Below are 21,661 nucleotides of genomic sequence, written 5' to 3'. Positions count from 1 at the left end.
ACCTGGGAATTCAGTAGGGATAGATGAACCTCCTTCCAAACCTAGAATTCACAAATTGGAAATACTCCCCACCTCTGCTGCTTCTTCATCTGATTGGAAGGGAAGACCCTCAACGTTCAGGATGAATAACACCAACAGCTGATTTGAAGTTTCCTTCCAGCACTTCCTTTAAGGAAGGCTCCCAGGTCAACCAAGTCTTATTCCTTTCTGGCTTGCACTCTGGGCATATTCTACTATGTCTTTCTACAAGATACCTTTGCCTCACCTTTTCCCACTCTTCAGCTGCCTTTTATGTGTAAGTTCCATGAAAGCAAGGACTGTCTTTTTATTTTATTATTCCTAGTGTTCACACATAGTAAGTGCTTCATAATTGCTTACTGATTGATCTACCAATATTGTAAGAGATCTCAGGAAGAGAAACTTGGTTGGGCCATGATGGATGGCAATATGTTAAGCTAGTGGAGTTTGTGGTATTCTCAGATCCTCTCAAATAGATGCACCCATAAGGGAGACACCAGGGACCTACTTCTAGGAGACCTAGTACAGGAATGATTGTTCTATGCTGGTCTATCATGTGAGGTGAACAAATTTAAAGATTTCTCCACTTCAAATGTTCATATAGATTATTCATGCTCAACCTAATGGTGTCTTCTAAGCTCATATTGGTCTGATCAATCACAGTCAGACAGACAGCATATTGACCCTGAGCCAGTGATATATTTTTATTCTCTTCCAATACAAACAACCACAATCACCATCTTGAGAAGGAAGCTCTTTCCATTGGCACCATAAGTGAACTGTCTACCTTTAAAACTGCCAGAATGAGCTAATCACTTTATTTTTTCTGGCTACATTCAGGGGTGAAGGACTTATTAACTCACTGAAATGACATCATGCATGTTAAAGCCTGGGAAGACCCCTAGTGCTATCATTTATTCCTTAGAAATAGGTTTGAAGCTTAGGTCTTCTTTCCTTTGTCCTTTTTTGTTCTAGGTGAAGGGGGCAGAGTTGGGTACTTAGAGTCCCAGATTACAGGCTGGACGCTGCAATCAGTCCATCAGGGAAGTCATAAGAATGTGAGTTTATAAGAATTCCTCCCCCTGAGAGGCTAATAGAAGATGGGACAGGACGGTTTTGAACTTGGAATATGGTAAACTAAGGCTATTTAGGAACTAACATAAGCTACTGGAATATGAAATCTGGACTTGGAGTCCTAGAAATATGAATTCAAATCCTGCCACAGATCTTTGCTAGCTGTATGATCTAATCTTCCTCCCCTCCTCTGAGGATGAGGATTGATTTTCATCACCACTGCCACAAATATTGGGGAGTAGGGGATGATGTTTATATGTTTGCTTTTGCTATACCTGTGAAGAAAACATTACTCTCAAAAAGCTATCCTGACTGTTATAATGGAACCGAAGTGCTGGGAGGTGTGAATTTGCAGAACATAACAGGTAGAGGCTTGAGCCAATTAAGAAATGAGAGCCTCATCCTCCCAAGCTCTTTTGAGAACCAGAGAATCCTGAGGGGAGATTGAAATGGAACACACCTGGCTTTCTGGCAGTGGGGACCAGAAAATCTCAGTCACCCTAATGAAACACTTTAGTATTTGCAGATTTGTCATTGAGAAGAATGATTGTTTCTTCTTGTCTTCAGAGAGCAAATTGAGAAGTAATGAATAGAAGTTACACTGAGGCAGATTTTATAAACCTTAATATAGTGAAACACTTCAACAATTAAAGCTATCCAAACACGGAATGGCTTCTCAGGAGGTACCAAAGCTAGACAGTCACTTTTTAAGTTTCTAAAACTTTTCATGAATGTTAACTCATTTGATTCTCACAACAATCCTGGGTGAAAGGTGCTCTTATTGCATACATTTTACAGATGAGGTAAATAGATGTTAACTGACTAGCCCAGGATTGCATAGTTAGCGAATCTAAGGTAGGATTTGAATGTAGTCTACATGTCTATAAGTCCTATGCTCTATCCACAATACTACCTTTAGCTCCAAGAAGCTATAGCATGCTCAGTGGCCATACCCCAGGAAAACATTTTGGCAAATGGGCTAAACCAGGTTAAGGATAACTAAGGGATCTCAATCCCATAGATGAAATAGGGGGCAGGGGCTGTCTACCCTAAGCATGTGAAGACTTTCCCCAGTTGAATGGGAAGATGAAAATAATTTGCTCCAATGGCCATGAATGCAACCAAAGCAGGCACTTGAGTTTGATCAGACATGGAAAATGATAAGGTTACCCAGTATATCTCATACAATCATCAGGAATCTTGATTTTTCTCTTGCCATTGGACTTGGATGACTGATAGAGAGAGAAGGTAACAACTTTGGCCAACTCTACTTTACTTAAATCTAATTTAGGCAAGAGTCAAGACCCATCACATCATGATGCCATTGGTTTTCTTCAAAATTAAAGGATAAGTAGGGCAGCTAGGTGGCACAATGGAGGACCTGAGTTTAAATCCAGCCTCAGGATTCTTAATAATGACCTAACTGTGTGACCTTGGGCAAGTCACTTAACCCCATTGCCTTGCAAAAAACAAAAAAAAAACCCAAAAATGAAGAATAAGCAACATTAGTTAGATACGAAATAGAAAGTATTCCTGATCAGGCACAAGTTGAAGAAGATGCATTCTGAAGTCCTTTTTTTTTTTTAAAGTTTTTGCAAGGCAAATGGGGTTAAGTGTCTTGCCCAAGACCACACAGCTAGGCAATTAAGTGTCTGAGACTGGATTTGAACCCAGGTACTCCTGACTCCAGGGCCAGTGCTTTATCCACTATGCCACCTAGCCGCCCCCCCTGAAGTCCTTTCTTGCACTGATATTCCATGATTCTGTATCCAGCCTCTCTGAATTTGGTCAGGCTGGCCCAAAAGGGGAAACTCAGATTTTACTCAAAGCTGTAATCAAAGCCTTTCAGCTGGGGCGGAGACAAGATGGCAGCATGAAGGCAGCATTTCCCAGAAACTCCTTCCCCCCAAAACCCCAAAAGTCATCAAATTATGACTCTAGCCAAAATTTAGATGGGCAGAACCCACAGAAAGACTGAGTGGTACATTTTTCCAGTCCAAGATAACTTAGAAGTTCCACATAAAAGATGTTTTTCACCAGGATCAGGAATTGAGGGAAAAAAGTGGCTGCAGCTCAGCACAGCCCAGCCCAGGGATCATTGAGACAACTTGAAGGGGTGGTGAGAGAACTCTGCTACATAAGAATGAGTGTGGAGTGAGTAGCACTGGCCTCAGAACTTGCAGCAAGAATCAGGGGAAGCCAGCCTGCACCTCCAGAGCACAGCCCACAGACGATAAGGGGGTCAGGGAGACTGGAGAAATCTCTCTGCTCTCCCTGGGGCAGGACTCTGCTGTTTGTCCACACTCAGATCTAGGTAGCAGTTTGACCTTCCATACTAAGATAGCAGAGACCCTCTTCACAGCTCCAAGACAGAGGGGAGTGCCTGTGGTCATCTACATATCAAAGCACAGGCAAAAGAACATAAGACCTTGGAGGAATAAAGGTCCCAGTGGGGTGTCCCCCAAAAAACTTCAAAGCCTTGGAAGTGCTGTATATTAGTCTTGGGCTGAGGAAATGAATAAATAACAGAAAAAGAAGAATCTGACTATAGAAAATTACTTTGGTCCCATGGAAGAATAAAATACATACTCAGATGGTGACAAAAGAAGCTTCTGTATCCAAAACATCCAAGAGAAATAGAAAATGGGTTCAGACTATGAATGAGCTCAAAAAAGACTGAAAAGCAATTAAGGGAAGTGAAGAAAAAATTGGGAGGAAAAATGAGAGCAATGTAGAAAAATCATGAAAACCAAATCAGCAGCTTGGTGAAAGAAATACAAAAAAATACTGAAGAAAATAATATGGTAAAAAACCAGTTTAGGCCAAATGGAAAAAACAAAACAAAAGACAAATGAGGAGAAGAATGTCTTAAAAAGCAGAATTGGCCAGCTGTAAAGGAGATAAAGAAGCTCTCTGAAGAAAATAACTCCTACAAATGCAGAATGGAACAAAAGGAAGCTGATGACTTTGTGAGAAATAAGGAAGAAATAAAATTCTTCCAAAAAAGCCAAAAATTACAATAAAATGTGAAATATCTCATTGGAAAAACAATCGATCTCAAAAACAGAATCCAGAAGAAATAATATAAAAATTATTAGGCTACTTGAAAGTTATGACCAGGAAAGGAGCCTAGATTTCAATTTTCAAGAAATAACACGGCAAAATTGCCCTGAGATCCTAGAAGCAGAGAGTAAAATAGAAAATGAGAGAATTCACCGGTCACCCCTGAAAGAGATCCCAAAAGAAAAACTTCCACGAATGTTATAGCCAAATTCCAAAACTCTCAAGTCAAAGAAAAAATACTAAAAGTGGCCAGAAACAAACAATTCAACTGCCATGGCTCCATAGTCAAGATTACACAGGATCTGGCAGCATCTACATTAAGGCCTCATAGGGATTGAAATATGATATTCCAGAAGGCAAAAGATCTTGGTTTACAATTGAGAATCAACTACCCAGCAAAACTGAACATCCTCTTTCAGGGAAAAAGATGGACTTTTGCAAGGCAATGGGGTTAAATGGCTTGCCCAAGGCCACACAGCTAGGTGTCTGAGGCTGAATTTGAACTCAGGTACTCCTCACTCCAGGGTTGGTGCTCTATCCACTGTGCCACCTAGCTGCCCCAAAAGATGGACTTTTAATGAAAAGGGACTTCCAAATTTTTCTATTGAAACAACCAGAGTTGAACAGAAAGTTTGATCTCCAAGTACAGGACTCAGGTGAATTGTAGAGGGGGTGGACGAGAAGGACTAACTATGAGGAACTTAATGATATTGAGCAGTTTGTATTTCTGCATGGGAAGAAGATATTGATAACTCACATGAACTTTCTCATTTATAACAGCTGTTAGAAGGAGCATATATAGACAAGGCACAGGAAGGAGCGGGATATAATGGTATAATATAGTAAAAAGATGGAGTCAATGGGTGATAAAGGAAAGTACTGGGAGGAAGAGAAGGAGAGGAAGAAGGAGCTGAGATATTTCACATAAGAGTCAAGAAAAAGCTTTTTCAATGGAGTAGAAAGGGGGAAGACAAGGGGGAATGAGTGAGCCTTCAATCTCATCAGAAATAGCTCAAAGAGCAAATGACATACACACTTAATATCTTACCCTAGAGAAAAATGAGAAGAAAGGGATGGGATAAAGGGGAAATGGGGGGAGGAAAGGGGGGAATAGGGGATAGAAGAGAGGGAAGATGGAGGGAGAGGGTACTCACATTCAACACACTTTTGAACAGGAACAAGATGAAAGGAGAGAGAATAGAATAAATGAGAGTGGGGAGGAACAGAGAGGAGGGAAATATAGCTAGTAATAGCAACTGTGGGAAAAATATTGAAGCAACTTCTCTGGTGGACTTATGATAAAGAAGACAACTCATTCCAGAGACAGAACTAATGGAATCTGAACATAGACTGAAGTATATTTTTTTCTCACACTAGTCTGCAGATTTCTCATCTTCTTGGGGGTGGTGGTGGTTATGTTTGCTCTTATAATAAAATTATTGTAATGATATAAGATAAATAAACCAAAAAATATTTTTTTAAAATCTTTTGGCTTAATAGGAACTGAAAAAACTTAAGTTCCATTGATTAATCTTTAAGAACTCAATATAAAGCAAAGGGAATGGATGTTATTAGATGCTTTAGCCGTGTGTGGATGTTTTTAAAACAAAGAGGGTGGAATTTAAGGACAACTTAGTCATAAATAGACTGGAAGAATGGGTATCTCACTAAATTTGGGGCACACCCTGAGCGCCATGAATTTCAGGTAACTCCAAAAAGAATTGACGTCAAGTACATTATGAGAATCATAAAAAAGAAAAATTATGTTAAAATACAATTCTGGGTTAAGATGCCAGAATTGTGCAACCAAGTCACTTCCATTCCTACTGGACCACTCCCTTCAGTCTTAAAAGTTAAACAATGTGACTTTATTCTCCTTAAACATCTTAATCCTTTCTCAGTGTAGGAGGATAGGTTCATTACTGGCCTGCCAGTCACTTCTGGTGGGCAAAGAGGAGACTATCCTTAGGCAGATCAATAATAAAAACATTTCAAGGGTGGGAAGGCAAAGACATAAACTAGAATTTACTTTAGTTCTGGAATTAAATGCGGCTATCATCTTTAATCCATTTACCTAAGAAAAGCCTTTTTTATTTTATCCTGACCAATCCCCCACCTTTCTAAGGGAATTTTCACAAGTTTGAAATAGGCTTTAGGGAGAAATATTATTTCTTTAATATGTCTAGAGAATCTAAAAAGGAGGCTTTTTAGGTATGCTCCCACATTGCTTTCTATGACATTCAGCAACATTGCATGTAAGCTGGTGTTTAAGAAACATTTCTGGAATTTAATTAGCATCTAAGCCACCTCAGGACTGTTCTTTCTGGGACTCTGGGAATTGATTAACTCTAGGGCAAAAAAGACTTGGTAGAAATAATATTCAAGGGAAATTGGGAGGGGGAAAAAGATCCCTCATTCAGTCAAGGTATTGTTAAAAGGAAGCTCCCAGAATTTTGAAAATAGGCATAAGGGAGGGCATTTTGATTCAAAAAGAGAAGTTGAAAAAAATCCTGATGGGATTCTTCCCCTTGAGTCTTTCAAGGTGTAATATAGAATTTCCCTAGTGTAAAGCAGTGTCAAGAAATATATGTCCAATAGGGAGTATGTGTCATATAGGGGGATACCTACAATTTGGTCCAAAGGGAAAAAAAGAGGAAATGGATTTTAAAATGTCCTTATCGGTAATAATTAATACAATAATGATCAAAGACTATAATGATATGATAATGATGATATTGGTGATGATAATATGGAGATGATGTTGCTCTTTGGCTAACTAAAGGAAGGACATGGAGGTTACTGCCAGAGATAAAGGCCAGAATGTGGGTCAGGTGGGTGGAGAATAATTACCTAATATCCTTCCTTTTCCTTTTCTTCTGATCAAATTCATTCTGCCAATTTATAAGAGATATTGAGAATTTCTAATCCTAAATAAGATTGTTACCTAGAACAAAGGACTATGCTTAGAACTGTTAAAAGAAAATGTTGTAAATTATAATCTTTAGCTTTACTTTAGCCTTGTAGCTCTCACTCCATCTGGTTTTTGTCCCCTGAAATACAATGGCTCATAGCTTTTGGCTATGACTTGAAGCTCTAGTAACCTACCCTTATCAAAAAGAGGCTCGTGAGTCACTGCACCTTGTAGTTTGGAGTCCATATAGAAATCAGATGGTTCTAATTAGATGAAGACCAAAAACACTGATAGTAAGGATCCATGTCTAGCAGTAGCCAGAAAACCTATGGAATGAAAGGGGGGAGTAAGCTGAGACATAGCACTTACTAGGAAGTAACAGATACAGGACACAATTCCCTGGTTCAGGCTTCACAGAGAGTGGTGCCCTAAAAGAGAAAGGGATAATGACAAAACCAGAAAATAAAGACAAAAACAGAACCATCATCATTATCATCATCATATCATCTTTGATCGTTATTATATTCATTATCATCCACATAGATATCATTTTGAATCCATTTTCTCTTTTTCTCCCCTTGGTTCAAATTCAAAAGAAACAGAGGCATGAATTTCCTCCCTAAGCAATGAAGGCCCTGGAGATTATCTGTGTGAGCAAGTGTACAAATGTATATATGTAAATATGTACACATTGTATAGTCCCCCAAAATGAGAAGAAATCCTCATTGAGTATTTGTCTATAAAAATAAATGTGTTAATATTCCCAGAATTTGTCCTAATCAGGGATGAATGTTACCAGAGTTTTAGCCTTAAGAAAGAGCAAAACAGAATAGGCTAAACATAAACATTTATTGACATTTCTCTAAGTTTGAGGATTATGTAGGAGTACATGGCAGAGGGTCTATCTAGATAATCAAACTCCTCCCCAAATGGTGGAGCCTTTATAATTTTGTCTATCAGAAGATGGGATCTGAAATGTCACCTCTGGCTTGTCCAGTCAAAGAAGGGTATGCCCCCACCTACTCAGAATAGGGTAGGAACAACCCACAGGTGCGGGCAACCCAAAATGGGGTGGGGTAGAGCTGAACCTCAAACATTCTAATATATGTGGTACTCTATCAGTTGTCCTTCAGCTCTAGAGTGGCTATGCTAACTTTTCTTCCTAGAGTATTGGGGAAAAGAGGGAGAAAGAACAGTTGGAAAAGGTTAAATTCATTCTCAAAGTGCTAACTTCACTGGATTATTGGGAAGAATAGATGAAGCAGTGTGTGCAAAGCATTATACCAACCTTAACATGCTTTTCAAACATCAGCAGTGATTATTCTTCTCCTTTGAGAGTTTTCATAATCTAATGTAATTTAATAGGCCTTTTTGGTTTTATTTAATCTCAGGTCCTTACTTCTATGCTCAGGGAGAAATAATAATAATAATAATAATATTTATATAATACTTACCAAAGTCACATTAGCTTTATGTGTCAGAGATAAGACTCAGAATTTCTTGGCTTGGAAGCCATCCACTACACCACAATGCCTCTCGATGATGAGACTGTTGAAGCCATTTTCTCTTCTCTGAACCTCAGTTTCCTCATCTGTAAAATGAGATGGTTGGGTTAGGTAAGGACTAAGGTCACTTAATAAATACTTATTCCCTCATTCTCCATGATGTTCCAATAGAGCAGAGGTCTAGGGTCCCCTGAGTTCTGGATCAGAACTTAATCATTAAGTGACCAACTGATCATTCATTGGTGCCAACTCAGGCTCCCCCTCAGGTCCAGACCTTGCTTTAGTCCTTTAGAACTTTACCTCTATTTACCTCAGTTTCCTCAATAATAGCCCCTCCTTCCCAAGGCTGTTTCAAGGAGCAAATGAAGTAACATTTGTTAACAGCAAAAAAGACACAGCTCAATACCTGTCTGACACATAGTAGGTGCTTCTTTTTTTCTTTCCCCCTACCCAGGGAGCATCCTCAGCAGAATATCAATCCTTGTGACTTCCTCCTGGGACCTGATTGATCTCTCCAGTGAAATTGCTTGAATTATGCTTCATCTTAAAATCCAAATTGCAATTGGTACAAAGACTGTATCATCCCCCAATTTGCAATGGCTGGAATCAGCACCTAGGGGACTGATGAATGCTCTGTGGTGTTAACACATCTGCCTACTTTTCATCTGACACCTGGTGGGCAGGGTGTCAGTGGATGGTTGGTGTCACACAGCAACACTGACATTAATAATGCCTACAGACAGGACACATCATCTCCAGTAATTGGCAGATTCCCACATCTATGGGCATTTTTTAATAGGGACAGTGATGCCCTTTAAAGACCCCAATCACTGAAAAATTCAACTCCACTAATGGGAAATGACCATTTCTGGTCCGTCTCTGCTTCCCTGCAAAACAAGAGCCCAGGTAAGCTTCAGTCACAAGAAGCTGTTATCTCCCCAGGAGAGGCAGACCTGATAAACATTCATAACAGATTTACTGTTAGACTGAAGGGAAAATGGCCCATTTTAATTCAATTCCATTCCATCCAAGAAACACATGTTAAGAAACACCTTTATTCAAGACCCTGAACTTTAAAATTTTTAATTACAAGGTCTCCAACTCTGGAATATGAGTCCTAGAATGTCAGAGCTGGAAACATTAACCCTATCATTGGATAGATAAGGAAAATGGAGCTCAACAAAGGAGTTATGACTTGTATGAGATTATACAGTAAGGATTAGAACCATTCTCCAGACTCCCAACTCTGTCTCCATTATTTTCCTGCCCCCATTTGTGGATCTCATGTTCTCTCTGTAAATTTGAGAAAGAATGAAGGGGGCAGCTAGGTAGCACAGTGGATAGAACTCCAGCCCAGTGTCATGCATCAGGAGAATGAATAAATAAATGAGCGAGTCAAAAGGAACTTTTTGTGCTAATACTACATCAAGACTGTGCTAAGTACTGAGAAAACCAATACAAACAAGCAAGAAAAATCCTTCCCTCAAGGAGCTTACATTCTAATTGCAAGAAGGTTTCACATGGACTATTTGTGATGACCTGTAGTAGAACATTCTGAGCTTGTATCGGTCTGATCAGTTGGACATACTGGATACTCGTCTCTAATCTCATGATTGCTTCTTTGATAACAAAGGACAAGAACCAATCAATCAACCATGTAGAATGAGGAAATTAGAAGAAATGGTGATTGAAGCCATGGGACAATTGTCAGATACTCCCTTTCCAAAAATGGTTGTATTGATTTGAATTCTATTCTCAGAGCTAGAGATGAAAAGTGAATGGATAGGGGGAGGAGAAAGAAGGCTCCACAAAGGGCAGGATGACATGGAGATGGCCAGGGAATGGTGGGTATGGACAAGATTATATGAATGTGGGAAAAATAAAGAATTATGGCTATATTAGGGTTTCTGCTGTCTATAACTAAGTGGTACAGTGCTGGGTCTAAACCTAGGAAGACCTGAGTTAAAATCTGACCTATCATTCTAGCTGTATGGACCTGGGTAAGTCACTAAAATTCAGTCTGCTTCAGTTTCTTTAAATGTAAATTCAGGTAATTAATAGGATCCATCTCACAGAATTATTATGAGAATTTAACGAGATAATATCTTCAAAGATCTTAGCACAGTGTCTGACTGTGGACACTTAATAAATAGTTCTTCCCTCTCTCTTCTGTTTCTCTCCCTAAAAGACTTGTAGCAAGAAAAGACTTTAGGTCTTAAAACAAAAGCATACAGCAGACAAAGAACAAAAACACCAGCTTAGATTAGAAGCTGGAGGCAGAAAAGGACTCCACAATCTCCTATCTGTGCCAAATATAAGCCTAAAAATGTGTCCAGTCTAGCCACACTTGGCAGTGGCCAACAGCAATAATGGGACCAGTAGAGCAATAATGAACAGCTACCAACAGACTCCATGCTTATTCCAAATTGGTGGGGAAAATATCTTGTAGCTATTTTTCATATGATGTTTTTTAATTAAATGACTTTGATTTTAATTAACTATCCTCTGTCTGACTAGCAAAGGTAAATACACCAGTGGGGGCCCATGAACTATGATTTAGTGTAGATATAGACCTACAAACTACTTTAAACGTGGGATAGTCTCATCTTGGGGACTCATCATGTGAATGAGGAGTGACTCCATGAATTATACCACACTGCTCTCAAAAGTGAGAACAGAAGCAAGGCAATGAGTCTTAGAAATTATCCCTCCTGATTTTACTGCAGCTTTGTCCAGAGCAATGGATCTATAATGAGCCCACTAGTCACTCTTTCCCAAGAGGTATAGAGAAGCATCTGGACCAAAGGGGAACCAAGGACTATTCTTAGCCAAAGATTTTCCTGTGATTTTTCCTTTATTTGGGGAAGGGAAAGACCTAATGCCCATTAATAAAATTCTAATCAGATTTATCGACCCGAGAGTTGGAAAAGGAAAAAACAGGATTTGTGAGAAAGTTTCCACATACACCAAATATTCAAAGCTGTTTTTGTGGTAGTAAAAAATTGGGAGGGGGGGGAATAAAGCAGCTTCTACTGGTTCGAGGAATGTTGAACAAATTTTGTTATATGACTGTAGGCACAGGAGACAGAGACTATAGCTGTGATGTCATTCATTTAGAGAACTCCCAGGTGAGGGAAGTCCCTCTACTAGTACAAGTCTATACCTCCACATCTTCCAGTCTTAGAGAGTTGCCTAAAGCATTGAGAAGTTATCCTGATACAAATAGTGTTATGGGTAGGGATTTAGTTTTCATTGTCTTGGTTTCAAAATCAGTTTATCCACCTTTCCATGCTGCCTTTCATATGAAAATAATGGAATATTATTGTATCATATGAATGATGAGTAGGAGGAATCAAGAAGTGACACACAAGACCCAGAATAAGAAGAATCTGAGTTCAAATACAGCTTCATTTACCAGGTGCAGCCTAGAGTAAGGTATTTAAAGCTTGTCTGTCTCAGTTTCATCTGAAAAATGGAGATAGCAATAATGGTATCTACTTTCCAGAGTGGTGAAAAGGACCAAATGACATAATCCTTAGAATCCTTGTAAACCTAAGGCACTATCTAAATGTTAGTTATTATTATTAAGTGAAACTGGGCGAAGGAAGTGGAACAAGTGAATAATAGATGGAGGAGAACAGCACTAACAGGCATAAGGATTCAGATTATTGTGATGACCAATCTTGATTTCAGGATTTATTGTTCAGTTATATCTCACCCTTCAATCCCATTTTCAGTTTTCCAGGCAAAGATACTAAAGTGATTTACTCTGTCCTTCCTCCCAACTTACTAACAGGATTCATCTCACAGGATTATTATGAGGATTGAATGAGATAATATTTTACAAGATCTTAGCACAATGTCTGACTGTGGACATTTAATAAATACTTATCCCCTCTCTCTTCCCTTTCTCTCCCTTAAAAGGCTTTAGGTCTTAAAACAAGATCATACAGTGGACAAAGAACAAAAGATGAGGAAACGGAGGCAAACAGGAGTGAGCAGTTTGCCATGGTCACACAGCTAGTCAGTGTCTAAAACTGGATTTGAACTCAGTTTTTCCTGATTTCAGGTCCAACACTATCCACTGCACTGCCTAGCTCCCTTAGCAGCAGCTGCCTAAAACCAACTGAAGAGGCAGTGCATGAATGGCAGATGCAGAATGGTGCCCATGTAGTCAGAGAGGATCCTTAAATTGGCTGGTTCCCTTATTTGTTTCCCTTTGTTTCAAGGTTTTGACTCCAAGAGCAAAATGCTTGTCTTTTAGTTGGTCCCTGTGACTTAGTGTTTTGTGTCTTTATTAGTTATCAAATCTAACACAGGACCTTGGGTTCTTGCCTTCAAGGGATATGGGAGAATACATTTAAAACTATTTCTTAGTCTGCTCCCTTAATTTGACAATTAAAGAAACTGAGACCAAGAGAGAAGGAAATATTTTTCTCAAGATCACATGAACTGTTTCTGCCACCACATGCCATATAACTCTCTGGTTTTCTTTTTTATAAAAGGTGCAGGGAGCATCTGAAGAGTACTGTAGTTAGAGCACTGGACCTGGAGTCATGAGGACTTCAGTTCAAATCTAGCCTCCGTTATTTACTAGTTGTGTGACCTTGGACAAGTCATGTAACAACATTACCTCCTCCAAAATACAAACAAACAAATAAATAGATAGATAGATAGATAAATAAAAGGAAAAAGTTGGGCTGGGTATCTTCAGTTCTAACTCTGTTTATTAGATATTCAGACATTACCTGGGCAGAACCTTCTAAAACCCTGAGACAATTTTTAGGAAAAAGAAGCAAAAGAATAAAAGACATATTTTTCTCTTTTGAGTAAATCTCAGGACTTGAAGCACATGACTCCCAGTAAAGTAGGTCAGGGCAAAACTTCTAGACTTCCTTCTGCTGCAAAGTCTAAGCCATCATCTAAGCCTAAGGAACATTTGGGGAGATTCATGTTTCCCCCTCATCCCACAAGTGACTGTAGCACCTGCAATGGGGGAGGAGAATGACAGGCCTAGGGGCCTGGATGGCTCTAAGCCTCTCTTACATGCCCTCTCCTCATTTGAGTACCACCTTCACTCCTCCACACACAACATGACCCCCTCCCCCTCCCAGGCCTGAATGTTGTCCTTAAGAATTCCCGGTACTTCATCCCTTCCTCCACTTATGGCCAAGTGCTCTCCAGTTTCCCAACTTTTACTTCCTTGTCTATTTCCCTTGTCCTCAAAGCATTCATAATCTCTCATTGCCTCAGCCAGGCCAAAGCAGGCTTCAGGAAGCACTTGAATTTTTCAATATTTTACACTGATTCATTCCCAGGACCTCTTGTAGACACCCATACCATCCCCCCTCACCCTTCTCCCATTGAGTGGGAACAGGAAGACACAAAGCCTTCTGCAGGAAGTATGTGTAATTATACAACAACCCTCCCACCCAAAAAACCCCCAGTCTCTCCTGGAAATTTCCTGTGTTTGAATCAGTGAATTGAGTTTTGGAGATAATTTATTCAGGTGTGGCATAGTTTCAGAATATACAAATGTCAATCAGTTCATTGACTTGTGATCTAGTGGGAAAAGCACTGGTTTTGTAGTCGGAGGACCTGAGTTCAATTGCCATTTCTTCTGCTTATAAGTTGTGTAATCTTGGATCAACATATTCTCTTCTATGGGCCACAGTTTCCCCATTTGTAAAATAGGGAGATTGAGTTCCATGACCTCTGAAGTCCCATCCAGTTGTAGATCTAGGTTACATCTTAATAGCCCTGCTCTTCTGTCTATTCTTTTTTGTTTGTTTGTTTGAGGTTTTTGGCAAGGCCTTGGGGTTAAGTGACTTGCCCAAGGCCACACAGCTAGGTAATTATTAAGTGTCTGAGGTCGGATTTGAACTCAGGTCCTCCTGACTCCAGGGCCAGTGTTCTATCCACCTAGCCATCCCTCTTCTGTCTATTCTTAACTGCAACCAAACTGGAAATGAAACTTCAATCTCCTACTTAGGGGTGTTTAACAACTGACTTTCCAGGAAGAAAAATGAATGCAAGGCACACATTGAAGTTGAATCTCCATTAATAACATTTTTTATCACTTTCTTAAATCTAGACAATCAGCAAAACAATAAATTAACTCTAATTTGTGGCATTTACTGACTTCTGAGGTGGAAATTCTCACACTGAAAAATATAATTATGAGGTTCTTCTGATCTCATTCAGGTTCCAACATCCATCCCCGATTCTCTCCCACCTAGACCAATTATGTCTTTAAATTCCATCTTTCCCTATCAGGGCATTAGCACAAACCATCCTATACTCTTTAAACTCTCTCTCTCTCTCTCTCTCTCTCTCTCTCTCTGTATATATCCCTCCCCTCTCTCTTTCTCTTCTCTCTTTTCCCTCTCTCTCTGTCTCTCTGTCTCTTTCTTCTCTTTCTTTTCTCTCTCTCCCTCCTCTCTGTCTCTTTCTCACTGTTTCTGTCTCTGTATCTCTGTCTTTGTCTCTCACTTTCCATCTTCTTTGAAATTTTCTTTCTTTAGGGATCATTAAAAAAAGAAATCAAACACTTTATAATTATGATGATCAACTTTGGTCCCAGGAAAGATGAGTCAATCAATGAATCAACAAATATTAATTAAGCCTCTGCTTTGTGTTAGGCATCGAGCTAAATGCTTAGACTGCAAAAAAGATTTTTTTTTCAAAGCCCTTGCTCTCAAGAAGTTCAGTCTAATGGGAGAGACAATATGAAAACAGACCCAAATACATGGAGGAGATGGATGGCAACCTTAGAAGGGAAGGCTAAGGAACAGCTCCTGAAAAATGCAGTGTCTGAGCTGAGCTCGGAAAGAAGATGGGATCAAGAGGTGGTGAGGAAAGAGAGCATGACAGGAATGGGGGGAAGCCCGGGGCCCAAGTGTGGTGATGGGGGATGAGAAAATTCTGTTTTCCTCCTGGGCATTTGTGGTGTATTTATCCTCTTCCTACACTTCCTACACTTCTTTTACCAGAACTGTTTCAGAACTGCTCATGTCAAGTTCAAGGTCAAGAGTGAGAGAGATCAGAAATCTAGGGAGCCAACTTCTCCTTTCCCTTGGAAGAGGATTTTCCAGGGAGAAAAAAAGCTCTGGCAGGGCAAATGAAGGCTTGGGGGGGGGGGGTCCCACTATCCAAATGTGTTCCTAGAGAGGTAAAGAACATATACCAAGATTTTTTGCATGGTCTTCAGGATTCAGAGATGGGTGCATTATGGGTATATACTGAATATTAGCTAGTTTGGATATAAGGGTTGACTGGATGGGTCAAGGAGGAGGGAAACATTCACTCATACATTCCACAAGCAAGAATTAAGTATCTACTGTGTACTTAATGTTATGCTAAATACTAGAGATAGGATCATCAAACTGGAAAAATTCCTCCCTTAAAATGATGCAATCAAAGAAGGTGGGGGGAATGGCATAACTCAAATATAAGTAGGTCTACAATGAATGCAAACAAAGCTGATGCAAAGTAATCCAAGGATGACAAAGTAACAAAAGATATCAATAAAAACAATTTAAAATATTTTTTGCAAGACAATAGCATTAAGTGACTTGCCCAAGGTCACACAGCTAGATAATTATTAAGTATCCAAGGTTGGAACCTAACTTAGGTCCTCCTGATTCCAGGGCCAGTGCTCTATCTACTGTACCACCTAGCTGCCCCTAAAATAAAAATTTAAAAATATATTCTTTCTTCAAAGCCTAGATTTTCCCTCATGAAGATTTTTTTTAATTTCCCCAGTTTATTATGAATTCTCTCTCTTCAAATTCTTATAATTCTCCCAATCTCTTTATCTGCCTCTGTTTCTCTATATCTGTCTCTTTTTATGTCTATTTTTGTTTCTGCTTATCTTTATTTTTGTATCCTTCCTTCTTCTCTATTCTTCTCTTTTTCTCCCCCTTTCTTTCCTTTCCCAAATTCACATCCAGGCTCAGACACACTTACTATGGTTATGATCCCGGGGAAGACACTTAAACCTCTCGGTTTGCCTCACTTCCCTCAACTGTAAAATGGGAATAATAATAGCACCTGCCTACCAGGGTTGTTGTGAAGATCAAAGGAGATAATATTCATAAAGAGCCCTTAGCACATTTGGGGTGGCTAGGTGGCACAGTGGATAAGGCACCGGCCCTGGAGCCAGGAATACCTGGGTTCAAATCCGGTCTCACTTGCTAATTACCTAGCTGTGTGGCCTTGGGCAAGCCACTTAATCCCATTTGCCTTGCAAAAACCTAAAAAAAATAAAAATTAAAAAAGCCCTTAGCCCAGTCACTGGCACTTAAAGTAAATATTCTATAAATGTTTATCCCTCCTCTCTCCCTCTTCCCTTCTCTTTTGTCCCCTTATGCTCTCCCTTCCATTATATTTGTCTGACCACATACTGTGTCCTTCCTCCACATGCCTTAAGGACCACAAAGACAGAAACTACATCCCTCCCAATGTTGAACACGGTGTTTTTCACATAGTAGGTGCTTGTTAAATTGAAATTGTGTTCTGAAAAACCCTTTAAGTTTCTGTCTAACTGAGGAACAAAAGGATCATAGAATTCAATCCGAATGGGACTGAAGAGAGCAATTGGTGCAGCTTTCTCATTTTACAGAAGAAGAAACTGAAGCCCACAGGTGTCAAAAGACTTGCCCAAGGTCACCTGTATAAGCAGTGAGTGACAGAACCCGAATTTGAACCCAGTTCATGTACCTTCAAACCCGGCCCTCTTTCCACTGCATTGTACTGATTCCTAAACTCTGTTATGATGGAGTCTCTCTTGATGCGGTTATTTTTCACAACTCAGGAACTAATGTTATTCTTGTAAGGAAAAATTAAACAAGCAAGCCCCTTCCCTGTAACCTTCTTAAAGACAAAGACTGAAGCATCCCCAAATAATCTGAAATTCCCCGCGGCCCAGCGATGCAGTGGACTTATTAGCCAGCCAGATAATTAATGTAGCTGCAGCTCTGTGTTCCCAAGAGAACTTTATTTTTAAAGTTAAAAAAATGTGACAGTCACCCCATAGCATATGCTTCACAAGTAATCAGACTGAGCGAAGGATGGGAAAACATTCTGGGTGAAGTTAGTCGATTTGCTGAATATTAAACTCAACACATGGTGAACTGCTAAGAACTCATTCTTTGTAATTGGAGACCATACGCCCCGTGGGGAGGGAATGCAGGGGCTTCCTGGGAGAGGAGGTCTCCAGAGCTCTTAGATGTGCTCTTTTTCTTCCCCTCTATGCTCCTTGCTGCCATTCATGTTCAACCTTCTATTGCTACATGCATGTATTAACCTTCTAGAACTAGGCTTCCTCTCCAATCTCTATCTCTCCAATTTTCTGCCTAGAATACCCAAATAATCTCCATAATGCACAGCTCTGATAATGTTGCACCCTGAATCAATGACCTTCCACAACTCCATATTGGACTGTGGATTTGGAATGAGGAAGATTCAACTTCATGAGTTCAAATTTGACATTTACTAGTTGTGTGACCCTGGGTAAATCACTTAACCCTGTTTGCCTCAGTTTTCTCTTCTGTAAAATGGGCTGGAGAGGAAAATGTCTTTTGGGGGGAGTTATTTAGGGTTTTCTAGAAAGGCAATGGGGTGAAGTGACTTGTCCAAGGTCATGCAGCTACGTAATTATTAAGTGCCTGAGGCTAGATTTGAACTCAGGTCCTCCTGACTTCAGGTCCAGTGCTCTATCCATTGCATCACCTAGCTGCCCCTGGAGAAGGAAATGTCAAACCAGTTCAGTATCCTTACCAAGAAAACCCCAAATGGTATCGAAGAATCAGATGTAGCTGAAGCAACTCAATTACTACCGCCACCACCAACAGGTAGTGATGACTCATCATCAGTATTTCAAGATTCCAACAACTTTCACTATCACTCCTTTTCTTGGCCCCAAAGACCCCTGTTTTCAGAGAATACAGAAAGGGATCCAAAATCCAAATTTCTCAGTCTAATACTCTGTCTACCCTAATTAAGTTCTCCATTACGCCCCGTCAGAACTTTTGCAATAGCCTAAATTGAACTTCCTACTTCCAGGCTTTCTCTTCTCTAATCCATTCTCAACTCAGTTGCCAAATAGATGTTCCTAAAACATAGTTTTGACCCTGTCTCATACACCCTGAAAGATCATAGGCTCACAGATATAGAGATTTAGAGATTTCAGAGACTGAATATACTAACCTCCTTCATTGTATATAGGAGGAAATTGAGACTCAGGGAGATGAAGACCAAAGGTCAAGTAGGTTCAAGTTACAAATTTCAAGCCAATTTCAATCACTCAAACTACAAGCATTTTATTAAGTGTCTTCTAGGTACCATTAAACATTAAGGAATACAAACACAATGAATGTTATAATCCTCAATAACAAGGAATTTACAGTCTATTGGGCAAAATAAGTGTGTATATATATAGAATAAATATTAAAAAATACAATGTAGTTAGAGAGATAGGAATCTAGCATTTGGGTGGGAAGCAATCAGGAAAGTCTTTATGCTGAAGCTATTTTTTGGCTTTTAAAGGAAGAGGATAAAGGAATTCTATGAAGCAGAAGTGAGGAAAATAGGGAGGATATTCAGCCCAAAAGCTTAGAGATGGGAGATGGAGTGCTAGTGAAGAAAAGAGCACATATCTATGTAGCAATAAAGAGTAATGAATACTGGGGTTGGAAAGAGAGGTTGGGGTTAGGTTGCAAAGAGCATTAAAAAGCAAATGGGTCCTCTGAGTCTATATCCAGTGCTCTTAACACAGTAACAATGACTCTATTGATTTTAGGATAAAATCTGAGAATGCACTAACCTTTTGCCTAGCATTTTAAAACTTCCGCACTCTGACTTAGACTGGTTTACACTGCACAGTCAGGAGGATCTGAGTTCAAATTTCGCCTCAGACACTTACCAGTGTGACCTTGGGCAACCCTGATTGCCTCACCTACAAGGCCATCGCCAGTCCTCCTGATTCATATTTGGTCTTTGGTCCTAGATGGTTCTGGAGGAGAAAGTGAGGCTGGTGACTTAGCAATACATCCCCCTCATTCAAATTCAAATCACATGCATGTCTTTGGCATCACCCTGATGTTATGGTCTTCAAGAACAAAAAGAAAAAAAAACATCAGCATAGGGGTGGATAGGTAGCCCTTTAGAACACAGAGCACTGGATCTGGAGTCAGAGAGACCTGAGTTCAAATCCAACTTCAGACACATACTGGCTATATGACTCTAAGCAAATCAACCCTTTTCTGTCTCAATTTCTCCATCTGTGAAATCAAGATAATAATAACATCTATCTCCCAGAGTTCTTGTGAGGATCAAATAAACTAATCCTTGTGATATTCTTTGCAAACTTTAGAAAACTATATAAATTATTATTTCTCCAACCTTATTTCATATAATTCCCTTTTATGTACTATTTATTCAAGTCAAAATGACTAGTCAGCTACTATTCATATACAAAGTATTTCCCAAATCCATATCTTATCACTGGTTGCCTCTTCTATTTGGAAAACACTCTTTCATAAACTGAGAATGCCTATTGTCTTTCAAATCATTGCTCAGTGCTGTTTTCAACTGGAGACTTTCCAGGCGTGTCCTGGTGTGAGCACTATCTCCCTCTGGAAATTAGTATGTATATTCTAGAAATTTCCCACCGCACCCAACTTCATTAGAATGTAAGCTCCTTGAGAGCAGAAATTATGTTGTTTTCTCTCTTATCCCCACAGAGTAAACTATTTAACAGCTACAACAGCTATAATAATAATTGCTAGCATTTCTATAATGCCTTAAGTTTGCAAATAACTCTGTATGTATATATATATTAGTTCATTAAATCTTCACAACCACCAAGTGCAGTAAATGCTATTCTTGTCATTTTACAGATGGGTAAACTAAAGTTGAGAGAATTTTGAGTGGCTGAAGCAGTATTTGAAGAAATATTCGAAGTCTTCCTCTCTCTAATCAATGTTTGTTAAATTGACCTCTCCAGATTGATCCCAACCTACTTTAACTGGCTCTCCTTCTGAAAAGAATAGAGGAAGTGCTAAAAAAGTAGAGCCTTCACCTGGCTCACAATTATACCTCAAGCCGAGTCTGGGCAGGCATTCAACTGAGAAATAGAGGAGTGAACAGGGCAACATTAGAGATTCTGACAAACTTCCTATTCCTCCGAAGGTCACAGCATGATGTTAGGCTAGACACCTCCTGGGGACATGGCTGCCTGACTAGGACCCATTTCTGAACAAAACTAGCTTTGGCCCAAAGGACTGACCATTATTGACCTGCCACTCCTATGGGACATAGTATAAGACTTTGCTTAAATGGGACTACCTCTGTTCTAGTCAACAGTCAAGCAATTTGCTTTGCTTTGCTTTGCTAAGCATGGAGAACATAAAGACAAAAGGGGAAACAGTCCTTGTCATCAATGAGGCTGCATTCTAACCAGAGCAGCAATGAGTAAATAGGTATTTTGGGGAAGGAAGAACATTGGCATTGATGGGATTCAAAAGGGGAAAAAAAAGATTTTTATGTAAGGTGGTGCTTGAGCTGATCTTGAAGGAAACCAAAGATTCCCAGAGATAGAAGTGAGGAGAAATCTCTGTTTCAAATGAAATAGAGAAAGCATGTGTCTAACACTAACTTAACTCAAGATGTTGTGGCATTGGTGCTAAGACAAAGTGAAATTCCCTAGCAGGTGGTATCATATCATGCTATATATGGTCCATTTGAAACAATGAACTTTCAGCCAGCAAAACTGAAGATTGGCTGGGGTGGCGGGTGGGGTGGAGGAAACTGCAGAGCAGGAGGTGGGGGCACCATAACACTACTCAAGCATTTCAACTGCTATCTGTGAATGCAAATTAGACTTATCCTGCCAGTCCCCTCAGGGCAGAACTGGGAGGGATGTATGGGACTTGGAAAGAAGTAAATCTGGGTTTGATGTCAAGAAAAATTTCCCAACAATTAGAACTGACTCAAAGTGGAATAAGCTGCTTTGAACGGTAGTGACTTTATTTTATTTACTAAATTAACTATAAAGGACATATAAAGAAAGATGCTATCTGCAACCAGA

The sequence above is a fragment of the Macrotis lagotis genome, chromosome X, assembly GCF_037893015.1.
Source record: "Macrotis lagotis isolate mMagLag1 chromosome X, bilby.v1.9.chrom.fasta, whole genome shotgun sequence".
Classification (NCBI taxonomy): domain Eukaryota; kingdom Metazoa; phylum Chordata; class Mammalia; order Peramelemorphia; family Peramelidae; genus Macrotis; species Macrotis lagotis.
The sequence above is the reverse complement of the archived record's forward strand: the minus strand, read 5'-3'. Positions refer to the sequence as shown.